This window comes from Callorhinchus milii, unplaced genomic scaffold, assembly GCF_018977255.1.
Source record: "Callorhinchus milii isolate IMCB2004 unplaced genomic scaffold, IMCB_Cmil_1.0 Scaffold15, whole genome shotgun sequence".
NCBI lineage: Eukaryota > Metazoa > Chordata > Chondrichthyes > Chimaeriformes > Callorhinchidae > Callorhinchus > Callorhinchus milii.
In genome coordinates this window covers 17,031,330-17,047,419 of record NW_024704756.1, presented here as the reverse complement: position 1 = coordinate 17,047,419, position 16,090 = coordinate 17,031,330, and the positions used below count along the sequence as shown (strand labels likewise).

The 16,090-nt window shown below is 51.6% G+C and overlaps 1 non-coding gene across 1 annotated transcript; it reads right to left on the bottom strand.

Annotated features, from left to right (window-relative positions):
- Positions 1-6,010: 6,010 nt before the first annotated feature.
- On the bottom strand, positions 6,011-6,083 carry trnaa-ggc. The gene has a single exon. It is a non-coding gene; the product is annotated as a tRNA-Ala (tRNA).
- Positions 6,084-16,090: the final 10,007 nt, after the last annotated feature.

The window sequence follows — 16,090 nt, the reverse complement described above, 5'->3', positions numbered from 1 at the left end:
CTTTGCGAGGTTGCTGGAAGGTTTCCTGAATGCAAGAGGGCGGAGAGGGACTTGGATTTGCTCCATTGCAAGAAAGACTTCGAAACAATGGCTACACGGCAAGGTGACCTGCAATGGCTCAATGGCTTGACCTTGTTCCCACCTTTTCATGTTAATATAGAGCCTAAACAGGGTCAAATGTGCTGCTTGCTTATCTGGGGGAGGATGGGGCAGGCGGTGGGGGGAGGGGAGAGTGTTATGTTTACCAGGCAATGAATCTTGGGGCTGAAGAATGGAACTTTAATTGGTGTATCAACATCCACACTCCCAGGTCAGGGTTAGAGACACAGTAAAGCTCCCCCTACACTGTGTGTCCACAGTCCCAGGTCAACAACAACTACAAAATTACATTTATAGAGTGCCTTTCAAGTCAGGAGGACGTCCCAAGGAGCTGGAGAGTCAGGTGTCAGGACCCGAGCAGGGGGGAGGGGTGGGGTAGGAGTGAGGAAAGGCAGAGAGGTGGGAGGGCGACCGAAGGCATAATCGAAGAGGGGGGTCTTGAGGCCGTCCTTGAAGGAGGCAAGGGAGGATGTGAGGTGAAGGGAACTGTGGGATGGAGTTCCAGAGTGTCCGTCCTGCCACCTGTGCAGCACTTTGAGTGAGCCTGGCGCTGTGCCACCCTGAGCCGGGCTACAGGGAGGTTACAGGTCTGAGGTTCCGCCAAAGGCTTTGGGGTGTGGTGTTGAGTAAAGACCGAGGCAGAGCTGGAATGAAAAGTGGGTCACAGAGCAGACCCACACCTTCCCTTCCCTGCATTTCACAGACTCAGTTGACGTGTGGGGAACTTGGGGGATGTGCAGAGGGGAATGTGCGGGGGGGTTTGGGGAGTGCGCGGAGGGGGGTTGGGGGTTTGGTGGGTGCGCGGGTGGGTTGGGGGTGCGGGGCGGGTTGGGGTGGGTTGGGGGGTGCGGGGGGGTGTTAGTGGGTGTTGGTGTGGGTTGGGGGGAGTTGTAAAGTGAGTGAGGGGGGGTCTTGCCCTGACGCTGAGAGACTTGGCTTTAAGAGCCGCCTGATTTTATTCTGATATATTTTTATTCCCACTGCGTTTTGAATGTTATAAATTAATATCCTCGTCACTGCCGTCCAAATCCACATAAACAACTTGTTGGTTGCTACTCTGGACACAGTCAGACATGAATGTTTGAGCAGGTTGCCCGGTCACAGCAACCCTCATTGTGTGTGGAGTTATCGGAGCAGCCCACCCCCCCCCACCACCACCCACCGCCCGCTCATAAATCGCAGCCGCGATGGCAATCTCTCCAACAACAAAAACATTACCCTGAGAGTTTCTGAAATGGCTGATGTGAGGTGCTAAGACGGCTCGATCGGCAGGTACGGACCACAGCCTCGTGCTAAACTGAGGGTCAGGCACTCTGTGTGTGTGCGTGTGTGTGTGTAAGTGTGAGTGAGTATGTGTGTGTGTGAATGAGTGTCTGTGTGTGTGTATGAGTGTGTGTATGTGTGTGTGTGTGTGAGCGAGTGTGTGTGTGAGTGTGTGTTGCGTGAGTGTGTGCGTTGTGTGTGTGTGTGAGTGAGTGTGTGAGTGTCAGTGTGTGTGAGTGTGTGTTGCGTGAGTGTGAGTGTGTGTGAGTGTGAGTGTGTGTGAGTGTGTGTGAGTGTGAGTGAGTGTGAGTGTGTGTTGCGTGAGTGTGAGTGTGAGTGTGTGTGCAGTGCATTGTGACACAGAGCCTCCACTACTCCCATCACTTCACCTCTCGTTACACTCTCATTGTTGCTGCCAAACTGGAGTGGGAGCGATGGAGCAAAGAGCATTCAGCATTAATCTGTTTTTACTGCACATCTCACACATCAGGGATCGGACGATCAGCTTCACCCCCAGTGCCACACACCCACACACACTCCCCCTGCCATAAACACTCCCCCCGCCACACACACTCCCCCCGCCACACACACTCCCCCCGCCACACACACTCCCCCGCCACACACACTCCCCCGCCACAAACACTCCCCCCGCCACAAACACTCCCCCCGCCACAAACACTCCCCCACCCACACACACTCCCCTGCCACAAACACTCCCCCGCCACACACACTCCCCCCGCCACAAACACTCCCCCCGCTACACACACTCCCCCGCCACACACACTCCCCCCGCCACACACACTCCCCCGCCACACACACTCCCCCCGCCACACACACTCCCCCGCCACAAACACTCCCCCGCCACAACACTCCCCCCGCCACACACACTCCCCCCGCCACACACACTCCCCCGCCACACACACTCCCCCCCACACACACTCCCCCCGCCACACACACTCCCCCCGCCACACACACTCCCCCGCCACACACACTCCCCCGCCACACACACTCCCCCCCCACCCCCCCGCCACACACACTCCCTATCTCCCCTCCACACACTCCCCCGCCACACACACTCCCCCCGCCACACACACTCCCTATCTCCCCTCCACACACTCCCCCCGCCACAAACACTCCCCCCACCCACACACACTCCCACCCCCACACACACACACACACACTCCCCCTACACACTCCCCCTACCCCCCCCACACACTTCTTCTCCCACCACCCTGTTTAGTGTGAATATGGGGTAACACAGCAGTCAATATACTCACAGCCGTGAAGCTCAGTTTATAATAATAATTATCACGTCATTGAAACGTCTCAAAGCGCTTCAAAAGTTACACTGTAAAGTGTAGTGACTGTAGATTACCCACAGCAATGTCCCACAAACAATCTTGGATTCACTGATCACATCTTTTTTTGGAGGGGTTATTACCCCCAAAAACAATCTGCCAGTCGACTAACAAGCGGGTTCCTACTTAAACAGAGGCGTGTGTGTGTGTGCGTGTGCGTGTGTGTGCGTGTGTGTGTGTGTGTGTGCGTGTGTGTGTCTCTGTGTGCGTGTGTGTGTGTGTGTGGAGTAAGGAAACTTGCCTAAGGTTTCGCCCTGACCTGACCCGCCCGGGAATCGAACCCGGGTCCTCTCACTTGTGAGGTGAGGGCTGTAACCATTCTCATAGTCAGGAAGATGCGGTGATGTGAGGGGTAAACGAAGGCGGTGTGGACGAGGATTTGAATTTTCTGGTCTCCGGCCCAGCTGATGAGTAGACAAAGGGGATGTGTGGGGATATCCAGGATAGAGAGATCATTATTTGTTTGGGTGTGTTTACAAATGTCATTTTGTTGTTGTTGTTTTATCCTGTGAAGCGCTTTGAAATGTCACATTTACCGAGATCGTTTCTAAGTGCTTCACACGATTTTTCTGTGACGTGTAGTGATTGTGTGCTCCGTAGGCAAACATGGCAGCCCAGTGTGGGCAGCGCAACGTACTCTAATTGGCCGTAAAGTCAATGACCGGTTCTGTGGATAAACAGAATGTTTGGGGGAAGGTTAAACTGTTTGTTCACTCAAGTCTCGATGACTGTGACATCGAAGCTCAGTGACCGGAGGGGGTTGGGTGGGTGGGAGTGGGGGTGGGGGTGGGGGAGGGGGAAATACTCAGCTGACACAATCAATGATGACCCTCAGATGTCAACAGAGGTGGGCAGCCTTGCAGATCGCTAGTGTCTGGCCAGAGCGTGTGTGAGGCCGGGAGCTGGTGGCTGATAGGAATGTGTAGCCATACTCCTGCCGTGGGCAGACCTGAGGGGCAGCTCATTGCTGGTGGTCTCTAACGGCGGATAGGGTTGGAAAGTGCTTCCCGGGCCCCGCTGTCAAGTGTTGAATGTGAATGGATTTCCAGACCATTTTGCGTCCAGCAACGTCAAACAAAGAGCCACAAACTGAGCGAGAGTGTGAGCGAGCGAGTGAGCGAGAGTGTGAGCGAGTGAGTGAGCGAGAGTGTGAGCGAGTGAGTGAGCGAGAGTGTGAGTGAGTGAGCGAGTGAGCGAGTGAGTATCTGGGGGTGGCGCCTACTGTAACACCGGGCACATCACTAAGCACTTCAACAACAACTTGCATTTACATAGAGCCCTTCACGCAGCGTAGCGTCCCGGAGAGCTTAGCACAAACTTCACAACGTTTATACTGAGTGTAGTGACTGCATGTCAGCCCAGCACTGTTGAGTCAGAAGGTTGTGAGAGAGACAGTAAGAGGTAGAGAGTGAGAGAAAGACACACACATAAGGTGAGAGTGAGTGAGCGAGAGAGAGAGAGAGAGACGGACGGAGGGAGGGAGACAGCAAGAGAGAGAAAGAGAGAGACACACACAGATAGAGTGAGAGTAAGCGAGAGACGGCACATTGAGAGAAGGAGCTCAGGGGAGAGAGAGAGAGAGGCGAGTTACTCGCCAAGATAACACCAGCCTCACACCCTCTGCCTGTCACAAGCCGCTGGTGCACGAATGGCCCAGATATCAGACGCCGGGAGCACACACAGCCCGTTTCTGCCACGTGAAACAGAACGTGGCTCGTGAACGAATGTGATTCACACGCAGACACACGTTAATAATCTAACGCCCTGCGCCTGGCCACAAAGCGCAGTGTTTTTAGCCGACACAGCCAACAACCAGGTGTGAGACTGAGTCCTGCGAAAAGCAATTAAACCTGTAACTTCACTCTGAAAATAACCGACAGGACAGTCTCTGAGCTGCTTCCCAACCAGATCGAGTTACCGGTTTAATTCCGATTTCACTCAATGAAGCCTTGCCTCCAGGTCACAGCTTAGCAACGTAAACACTACCCATCCTCTCCCTCCGTCTCTCCGTCTCTCCCTCCGTCTCTCCCCCTCTCCCTCCCTCTCTCCCCCTTTCCCTCCCTCTCTCACTCCTCTCCAAATCAGAAAGGATGTCTCAAAGCACTTCACAGGATTTACTGTCCAACAACAACTCCATGTTGGGTATCGTCCCGAAGCAGTTATCGTACAGTAGAGTGTAGTGACTGTGTATTTTGTAAGTAAACGCAGAAGCCAATTTGCATGCAGCGACATCTCACGAACAGCCGTGAAGCAAGTGAACTATTTTATTTGTGGGCATTGTCGGCTGAGACGCATAGAGAGAGAAAAACTCCCTTCTCTTTTTGAATAGTGCCATGAGATCTTAACGTCCGGCTGCACAGGGCGCAGGCTCTGTGAAACCCATATGAAGGCCGCTATATAAATGCAAGTTGTCGTCTTTGTTGTTTAATGTCTCATCTGAAAGATGGCTTCTCTGACAATGTGAATGAACGAGCGAGCGAACGAGTGAGCGAGCGAGCGACTGAGTGAACGAACGAACGAATGAATGAACGCTGAGATTCAGTTGACTGGAGAATCTCTCTCTCTCTCTCTCTCTGTGGCCTTGACTCCCCTCGTCACTGCCTGATACCATTAACAACCTGCGAAAGAGAGGGAGGGAGAGAAAGAGAGAGACGGAGAGAGAGACCTTTATGTCCCCTTTAAGTCTTGAATCATTGCTTTAGTCGAACTTTAATCATAAACTTTGTCAATGTTTTCCTTTCTTTTCAAGTCTCCGAAATTATTTTATTGTGGGAGGAGAGAAACCCGGTGTTCCCCCCTGAATTTTATTAATCCGTAATCGGAAAGTTAATCCAAGTGGGACGTAAAGCTCCTTCCTGCGCTCTTCCTGGCACACAGTTATGTGTTGAGTCCTGTCTTATCTGGATGAAAGAATGTCCAGCCTTGAGAGATCGGCTCCCACCCTCCGCGCCAGAGCTCTCGTACACCTCCAGCTCATTAACTCTTTGTGGCCACTCGTTCTCCCCCCCCCACCCTCCTGCACCCCTTCCCTGTTACCATAGGCCTCACCCACACTCCACCATTGGTACCTCGTGCATCCCTCCTCCTCCTCCTCCTCCTCCCCCCACCGCCCCACTCACTCTTCCGTTACACCCACCCAATTGAGGCTGGAACAAGACGCCCAGGTTCCTGGCTGGTGAGGTGGAGTGGGCATACATGAATACTGATGCTACCCGTGCCTGAGGTGTGGAGGCACTGGCGCGAGCCAATCAGAGGTATTGGATTAAGGAAACTTGCCCAACGTTTCACCCTGTCCCACCTGGGAATCAAATCCAGGTACTCTCGCTTGCCAGGCGAGTGCTCTAACCACTGAGCTTGCAGGACTCCACGATTTGGGTGCCGGTGGGTGCTGGGTTGGTGGGCGATGGGCGATTTGGGTGGTGGGTGGGGGAGCTTGAAACGGCTTGAATATAAAGTGCCAAAAAGTTAAGAGTTTGTTCGTTTAGCCATAACTGTGCTACAAAGAGTTTAACAGTCCAGTGGGCCCATAAAGGTTTTATTCTGTCAGGAGGGCAGAATGTATGGACATTATTGGGCTGGTGGAGGCACAGACGGGCCTTTATTGGCCTCGCACAGGGAGCCAACACACACTGGAGCACTTATTAATACAGACGAGGGCCTCGAAGCGAGGGAGGCGATGAGAAAGGCAATGATTTCCGCGGCTGGAACATTTCACACTGTAATGGGCAAAAAACAGGCTCCCGGAGAGAGAGAGGAGCGGAGAGAGATACACACACACACACACAGTGAGAGAAGGGGGAGAGACACACACACACACACAGCGTGAGAGAGGAGGGGAGAGAGAGATACACACACACAGAGTGAGGGTGGGGGGAGGAGAAAGAGGGATAGAGAGGGGAGTGCTAGAGAGAGAGAATGTGTGTGTATCTCTTGCTGTAACCCACTCTCCTCCACACATACACATTCACACACTCATTTATTCTCTTTTACTTGCACTCACTCTCACTCACTTACACACTCACTCACACACGCACACACTCGCACAGTTACAGAAAGGTTCAGGTTGTATATATATATATATATATCCCCCTCCCCTCCCCGGGTGGGTGTGAGGCTGGAGGTTGGTGCAGTTGTTTGTAAGAATGCGAGGATGGAACTTTGGCCTTTTTCCCTTTAACATTGGGGGACAGATTTCCACGGTTTGGGGACTGATTCCCGGAGGGTTTGAGTGGATCCTGTGGAACGCTCCTGCTCTCTGACCAGCTCCGGTTCGCGGAGGAGAATTGGGCGCTCCAGTCGGGATTGGCATCAGACACTGCTGACAAGTGCACTACAGCAATCAGACACATTATGCTGATCCTCACCCCCCCCCCACCCTCCACACACACCATAATTAAATCACTGGGACCTGGTGTACAGCCGCTGTCTGTGGTAAGAGGACGTTCTTTACTCACAATAGGATCTTTCTAAAATATCAATTTTATCGACCCTTTAGGGCTTTGGCTTCAGGGTTAACAGGAGCTGAGGGGGAGGATTCCATGCCCCCAGACTCAGTCAGTCACTCAGTCAGTCACTCACTCACTCAGAGACACACACACACAGACACACACTCACTCACTCAGACATACACTCATACACTCAGACACACACTCACCCACTCAGACACACAATCACTCACTCAGACACACACTCAGACATACACTCACTCAATCACTCAGAGACATACACACACAACCACTCACTCACACACTCATTCACTCAGACATACACTCACTCACACACTCACTCAGCTTTGAGCCCGGCCCAGACAATCTCTGCCAGCCTGAGAGAGAAAAGAGAGAGACGGGGATGGAGTAGAGGGAGAGGAAGAGAGAGAGAGGAGGGGAAGAGATAAACTCTCTACATGACCTAGAGTTTCCACAATTACAAGTTTAACACCTTTTCTTGATTAGTTTTTACTCACTCTCAGTGAGAGCGGGCGCCAAGCCTTGCTTTCACACACAAGTCACTTGGAAGGAAATCAGAACTAAAACTGATTCAGGCGTCATCGAGAGAGAGAGAGAGAGAGAGAGAGAAAGAGAGATAGTGAGAAAGAGAATAATAATGATCCTCACATTTGATAACAGTGCCTTATTGTGTCGTCAAAATGTCTCAAAGCACTTCACAGAATATGTTTAAAGTTTTGTGGATGAAATTGAAAGAGAAAGAAAAAATGAAAAAGAGAGGTGAGGGTGAAAGGAATGAGGGAAAGAAGGAGAAAAGAGAGGAGAGAGAGAGAGATTGAGGGGAAGAAAGACAAAACGAGAATGAAAGAGAAAGAACGAAACAGAAAGAAGGAAAAAGAAGGAAGGAAGAAAAGAAGAAACAAAAGAAGAAAGAGAGAAAGAGAGAGGGAAAGTTTTTCAAATAAATCACAACTATTGTTGAGTTGGGCTGACTGTGAACCAGTTGTATCCCCAATAATAATAATAAAAATAATTCTTGCATTTGATATTGCGCTTTTCACGTCTTCTAGACGTCTCAAAGCGCTTCACAGAATAGACTGTAAAGTGAATTATTTGTGGGTGAAACGCAGCAGCCAATTGCACACAGCAGTGTCCCCACAAATAGTCGTGGATTGAGTGAGCAAATTATTATTTTATTTATTTATTTTCTTGAGGGATTATTTTCAGGCGTGTGGAGTAAGGAAACTTGCCCACGGTTTCACCGTGCCAGGGAATAACCCTGGTCTCTCGCTTGCAAGGCGAGTGCTCTAACCACTGAGCTACAGGACTCCACAAATGAATGAAACAGAAGTAAAAGTGAAAACAAAAAGAAGGAAATTGCCAAGAAAAATTGCTGCTGGCTGAGGAGAGCCAGGAATTATGCTCTGGCTTAGCTCTGGCTCTCATTTCAACACTGAACACTCTCTCTTCCCCTCTGATTCTCGCTCTCACCATGTGTGCAGAAGCCTCCTGTGTTTCCTTGGCCTTGAGGAGGGGAAGGGGGTTCCTCTATTGAGCAGCAAGGTCAGAAAGAAACTTCACGGCAAAGTCCGACACGGATGCTATGGGGAGAGACTGTGAGCTGAGGGTGAGTCTGACACTAAAACGTGAACGACAACAACGTACGGCTCATCCTTCAGTTAAAATTTGAGATCCTGCCCGGACAAAGATCTCCCGCGGCGCTATTGGAAAGGAGAAGGGAGTTTCTCTCTCTCTCTCTCTCTCTCTCTCCTGGTGTCCTGGCCGACAATCCTCCAGATAAAATTGCTTGCACGCTTTGTGGCAGCACATCACACGACACTGAGTAACGGCTATCTGTTTCCTGGCCTACAAGGATGTTTTGGGGCTGTAAGTTGCCTCGAGTGCCCAGGCCTCCCCTCCCCTGCGTTACATTAACAAGTTACTGTCCATTTACACTGAGCAGGTTTCACACAATGGCAATCACACCAAGCCATAGCCCCCACTCCCCTCCCACCACCCCCTTCCTCCTCTAAATTGCTCGCGACTGTAATTAACTGGAACATTGTGTAACTAGAGTAAGTAACCAGCCGGGTTTCTGCCAGAAAACCCCATTAATATTTTGCTAAGGAAAGCTACACGCTGACTATAATGCACAGCTCATTACATTACATTACCTCCCGCTGGGAGCTGCCCACTGCCTCCTAAGTATTAATCTTTTATGTAGATTTATACTCCTGGAAATTAATGTTTGAACAAAACCAACAAAGGCAAGTAAACTGCACCCACATCTCCAGACAGATCTTTTCCTGGGCCTGACCTGCCCGCTCGCTCGCTGTCTGGCGAGCACTGTGCCTGCTATCTTGTCTTATATCCATATCATACGGAGTCCTGTAGCTCAGTGGTTAGAGCGTTCGCCTCGCAAGCGAGAGGACCTGGGTTTGATTCCCGGGCGGGGAGAAACCTTAGGCAAGTTTCCTTACTCCACACGTCTCTGTTTACCTGCAGTAAGATGGAACCCGGTTGTTAGTCGATTGGCGGAGTGCTTTTGCAGGGGTAATAATACCTCAAAAATAATGTTGGGTCATTCAGTCCATGACTGGTTGTGGGCCACTGCTGTGCGCAATTGGCCACCACATTTCGCCCACAAAATACACAGTTGCTACACTTGACAGTATATCCTGTGAAGCACTTGAGACGTCACAACAATGTGATCAGGCTCTGCAACAAATGCAAGGATGATGATGATTATTATTATTATTATGAGTCACAGAAAGCCACGGATGGAGAGATTGTTACCAGGATGACAAGATAAAAGGGTGTAACTTTCACAAGGCACTTCAGGTGATAATTAGCACGAGCTGCAAACTTTCCTCCCCAGTGCGGAGAATCCACAGAGTAAACTCTGGTCTGGCACACGTTAGAATTCTCTTACAGGAGACAAAGGTGCCATGGAATCTTTAAAAAGGCATAAATTCTGGCTTTAGCTCAATTTATAAAGCGTTGGCAATTTATTCAAATCTTTCATAGAATCATATAAAAATGACAGCACAGTCTGTGCCGGTGCTCGCTCCCCCACTGCAGCTCTTTACTTTAATCACATTCCCTGCTCTTTCCCCCGTACCATCTAATATTATTTCCCTCAAGTGCTTATCCAATTTGCCTTTAAATGCAATTGGTTGCTGCGGTTCGTCCAGAAGTATACAGTCAATTCACTTTACAGTCTATCCTGTGGAGCACTTTGAGACGTCTAGAAAAATGCTATATCAAATGCAAGTATTATTATTATTATAGATGTAGCTTCAACAGCCATATGTACTGAGCCAGGATATACCTCCAGAATCCTAGAAAATTCCTCCAGTTATGCACTAGACAGTAGAATGTTCCACAACCCAGTCCTGGGTGGGGTGGGGGGGTGCGAGGGGGTAACAGTGTTCATTATTATTATGGCGCTTAACAGTTTGCTGATGATGCCAAAGCTCAGCAGGCGAACAATTAATAGATTGAACGCTTGGGAAAATGTCACCAATTAAGTGTTTAAGACGGAGAGCGGCAGATGGGCTGTTAAGGAACAGTCTCGCTCTCCTTTTCTAACCAGCTACACGGGTACTAAAGCTCCAGACACAGTGCCCCCCTTCGCTCGGTGGGTCGCGCTCCGGTCTCGCCAACGGGTTTGCAGTCACCGAGGTCCATTGGTGAAGAAAAAGATCCATAGAGCTTGTCGGCTGCTCGGCAGCCGGGGAAGATCATCCCAAATCAATGGGAAAACCAAACATTCCACGGCCGGTTCGAGCTAATCAACTCCTCCTCCAATTACAGCCGGGAAACACGCAGCCTGGCTCCGTCACTCCTGCTCTCACCTGTACTGCCAGGAGGCCATGGGATCAAACCCTGCGCTGGGGACGTGGGGCTCACAGTCCAGCCCGAGGTAGCTCCAGCCTGGGGCGGTCAGTGCAGGGAGTGAGCCAGACAGGTGCATGGCTGTGTGTCTGTGTGTGTGCTGTGTGTGTGGCTGTGTGCTGTGTGTATGGTTGTGTGCTGTGTGTATGCTGTGTGTGTGTGGCTGTATGGCTGTGTGTGTGGCTGTGTGCTGTGTGTGTGCTGTGTGTGGCTGTGTGTGTGACTGTATGGCTGTGTGTGTGTCTGTGTACTATGTGGTGTGTGTCTGTGGGCTATGTGGTGTGTGTGTCTGTGTGCTATGTGGTGTGTGTGTCTGTGTGCTGTGTGTGTGCTGTGTGTGGCTGTGTGTGTGACTGTATGGCTGTGTGTGTGTCTGTGAACTATGTGGTGTGTGTCTGTGGGCTATGTGGTGTGTGTGTCTGTGTGCTGTGGTGTGTGTGCTGTGCTGTGTGGCTGTGTGCTGTGGTGTGTGTGCTATGTGGCTGTGTGTCTGTGTGTCTGTGTGCTGTGGTGTGTGTGGCTGTGTGTGTGTCTGTGTGCTGTGGTGTGTGTGGCTGTGTGTGTGTCTGTGTGCTGTGGTGTGTGTGCTGTGTGCTGTGGTGTGTGTGGCTGGGTGGGGGGGGTAGGCTGTGTGCTGTGGTGTGTGTGCTGTGGTGTGTGTGCTGTGTGGTGTGTGCTGTGGTGTGTGTGCTGTGGTGTGTGTGTGTGTGTGTGCTGTGTGTGTGTGTGTGTGTGTGCTGTGTGTGTGTGTGTGTGTGTGTGTGTGTGTGTGTGTGCTGTGTGTGTGTGTGCTGTGTGTGTGTGTGTGTGTGTGTGGTGTGTGTGCTGTGTGCTGTGTGTCTGTGTGTGCTGTGGTGTGTGTGTCTGTGTGTGTGTGTGTGCTGTGGTGTGTGTGCTGTGCTGTGTGTGTGTGCTGTGTGTGCTGTGTGTGTGTGTGTGTCTGTGTGTGTGTGTGTGTGTGTGTGTCTGTGTGGTGTGTGTGTGTGTCTGTGTGCTGTGGTGTGTGTGCTGTGGTGTGTGTGTCTGTGTGTGCTGTGGTGTGTGTGCTGTGTGTCTGTGTGTGCTGTGGTGTGTGTACTGTGTGTCTGTGTGCTGTGGTGTGTGTGCTGTGTGCTGTGTGCTGTGTGTGCTGTGGTGTGTGTGCTGTGTGTCTGTGTGTGCTGTGGTGTGTGTACTGTGTGTCTGTGTGTGCTGTGGTGTGTGTGCTGTGGCGTGTGTGCTGTGGTGTGTGTGCTGTGTGCTGTGGCGTGTGTGCTGTGGCGTGTGTGCTGTGGCGTGTGTGGCGGGGGGTGTGGGGGGGTGGGGGGCAGGAGTCGAGGGGGGGACCAAGGCCAAGGTCTGGTTCAGTGTCCAACAGCACTCACAGGTTGTGTCTGTGCTGCTCCGCTCGGGCTGAGGGAGTTCGCAGACCAGAGAGAATGAGTGGAAAATGTGTGCAAACCAGACAGACCAGAATAAACCCCCTCCCGGCCCAGTTACCACGGGCTTACATCACCCCCGACCCCCCCCGCCCCCCGCCCCCGCCCCCACCCACACCCACACCCACTCCATCAAATAAAAACCTTACTTTAAATTTATTTGCCCATTTTATGTTTTTTTCACCTAAAACAAAGTTATTTTACCACTGCGAGAAGCAGTTAAGGATGTTTTGCTCTTATGCTAAAAGAAACACAGAGCTTGGGTTTTGAACCCTATTCGACATCATAACACAGAAACGACCGCATTTACAAACGAGGAGACTCGTGGGGGCGAAGGTGAGGGGAACGGGAGGGGTGGGGGCTTGTGTGGGGCTAACAAGCGGGTTCCTACTTGGTAAACAAAGGCGTGTGGAGTAAGGACACCGGCCTAAGGTGTTGCCCTGCGAACCCAGGTCCTCTGGTTTGTGAGGCGAGAGCTCTATCCACTGAGCTACAGGACTGCACATATTTGACAACCAACGGCATTTATATATTTTTATCCTTATGCACAGGAGAGCGTCTTGGAGCCCTGTGGACACCCACAGTGATTACAGTCCTCACTCCCTGACGCCCCCACCCAGAACACAGCCAATGTTCTGGGCTGGTGTGCGGTGCAGACAGGCTCAGCTGGTTGAGTCCAGGTTGGGTGAATCCAATTGGGAATTGGATCTTGGATCCTCAGCCGGACACTGTCAGCGGATCTGACATCAGCATTTGACAGGCACATTCCCCAGAGCTTCCTGAGATCAGGTCTCACCATCGGGGTGGGGGGGTGGGATGGGGGGAAGATGGTGTCAGTGGACAGTACAGGGAGTTCCCAATCCAACTTGTACCTCTGGGACTCGGATTCTGATCCGACTTGGCCGAACAGGAATAAATGCTTCTCTTTCTCTCTCGATCGCACAGCTGTGAAATGCTTGAGCATGTCTCCAGTATCCAATGGGCACCAGCCCACAGTGTGTGTATCCACACTGACACAGTCTACTCCACAAGGTCACAGTGAGGTTGGGAGGGGAGCAGAAATGGCAGAAATGTTCTTGAGCAGTGAGCGGAAGGAGGGCTCTCATTTTGAAGGTGTGGGTTGTGGGGTGGGGTGGGGGGTGGCGTTGGTGGTCACAGGCTGGGTGTGTGGCTTAACGTACAGCTAGTTGCCCTCCCCAGCATTGCTGAACGTTTAACATCCGCCTGAACAGGGAACAGATGGTTCAACGTCTCATCCAAAGGATGGCGCCCCCTTCTCCCCTCTGCCTGCCCCTCACACCCCCGACAATGCCAATGGAGAGTCAGCCTGCACTACGTGACAACTATGGTTGAAGGAATAGGACACGTTGCTGTGAACCAGTGGCCAAAGGCTGAGTAACAGGCAGATGAGGGGGTCAATGAGCCGAACGTTGCCAATTTACACTGGAATTGTTCTGGTGCCTAACATCTCAAACCACTGGCAAGTCTCCTGAACATTTCTCTTCCTCATGAAGACGGAAAGCTCCTCACAAATTCCCTTCAGCGCTCAGCTCCCTCGAGCAGATTATTTAACAAAACATTCTGCGTTTAGAAATACCCGTCACGTCCATTAATATGTAAGACTGCATCAGCGAGCTTTATCAGTCAGAATCGTGTTGAGCCTCACAGGGAGCAGTGCTTACCGGGGGAATGGAGGAACGCATTGTACAGAATATACTGTGTGAGACGGCATAACACAATAACACCAAACTGTCATCACAAACTTACACACACACACAATAATCTAGGCTGACAGTCCAGTGCAGTGCTGGGTGGGGGTAACAGTGGGGGGGTGCGAGGGAAAGAGCGCTGCACTGTCAGAGACGCCACCCTTGGGATGAGACGTTTAACCCACCTCCCCTTGTTCAGGAGGACTTTAAAGATCTCCCACGGGGCGACGCGCGAAGAGAGAGGAGTTTCTCTCTCTCTGTGCCCCGGCTGACAAACCCCCAGATAAAATCATGGCTGTTTGCGGGTTGTCGCTGTGCGCAAAATTGGCTGCCGCGTCCGCCCACAAAACACACGGTCACCGTTTGGTTTTAAAAGTGAGGATGGCACGGAATTGTGGAAAATCTTCTTAATCCCAGTCCTTGTTTGGAAGCCATCTGGTTTTTCAAGGAAACTGAGAAAAGCAGCTTCTAAGTCGAGACCGCAAATCAGAATTTTCCGCAATTCCGAGACGTCTTAAATCTGAAGGAGGAATGGTGTCGGAGGTCGGGACCAGGGGGGAATTTTGGGCCCCGCACCACGCTAACGGAATTAGACCAATGCCAGCTTCACTGTGAGTCGGCACAAGAGGGGAGCAGGATGTGGCTGTTGACCAGACCTCAAAGTGCTGGCCAGACATGGGGAGGCCATATGTTCCCTACATTTCACTAGTTCATGTCATGTCACGGCTAGCGAGGTGTGCAGAGGTTACTGGGGGTCATGTGGAGTCCTGTATCTCAGTGGATAGCATGCCCGCCTCGCAAGCGAAAGGACCAGTGTTTGATTTCCGGGTGGGCTGAAACCTTGGGCAAGTTTCCTTACTCCACACACACACACACACACACACGCCTCTGTTTACCGGCAGTGAGTAGGAACCCGGTTGTTAGTCGACTGGTGGATCGCTGTGGAAATGTAAGAGGTGTTCCTTCGCTTCCCTTTGCTCTTGTGAAGATGTTCGGGCCGCGGTTGCCTGGTGCAAGCAGTTTGGCCGGTGGCCATGTCTATGGTACAGATTGAAGCAGAGAAATAGCTTATGAGTTCCATTCAGCCCGAGTTCCTCGCGGGACCCGAGTCAGCAAAATCCAACATCGGTTCTTAATAAATCAGATTTCTGTTTGCTTAATAAGACTTGCCGATTTATCACAGCAAACTTCACCGAGCAGTGGAGCGTTATTATGCAGCCGCTCATGCCAGTAAAGTGGAGCAACTGTGCAGGTCTGCCCACCGATCCCGTCATGTCTCCAACACCCTCACCCTCTGTCTCTGAAATAATTGCGTCAGCCCTCGCTTCAGCATTGATGAAGATCCTCCTCTTCGACCAGTGCCTATGGTCACACCCCCACCCCCACCCCCTGGCTCAGGGTCAGGCTCCGCCACTGTCGAGCGCTCTGGGACGCTCCCCTGCGTGAGGGGGCGCTGTGTAAATGCAAGTTGTTGTTGAAAGGCACTGTGTGTCACAGTACAACTCCCTGTAAAGTGCAGCGTGTGGAACCCAGCTGAAGAGTTACACAGCTACTCAGACCCAGCAAAGTGACCCGTGAAGTCTTCCCCAGATTTCATCACGGCAATGTCACCACAGCCGTTTGGGTTCAGAGCCCCTGACACACCGGCCGGCCCTTGCCAGCCTCTGCTCACTTGGTTAAGTGGCCCGAGGGGTGCGTTTCCAGGGATTCTTTGGGTGAGAAAGTTGTGGGGATTGTGAAGTTGTGGCCAAGTTGGAAATGGGAAGAAAAATGAGAAAGTGTGAGAAAGCCTCCTGCTGACCTGAATGTTAAACCAGTCCATCACCCTCTATGGCAGCCTCTCTCCCGCTCTCTCTCGCTCTCTCTCAGTAGGCTGGTGCCTGAGCCAGGGGGGTCTGCAG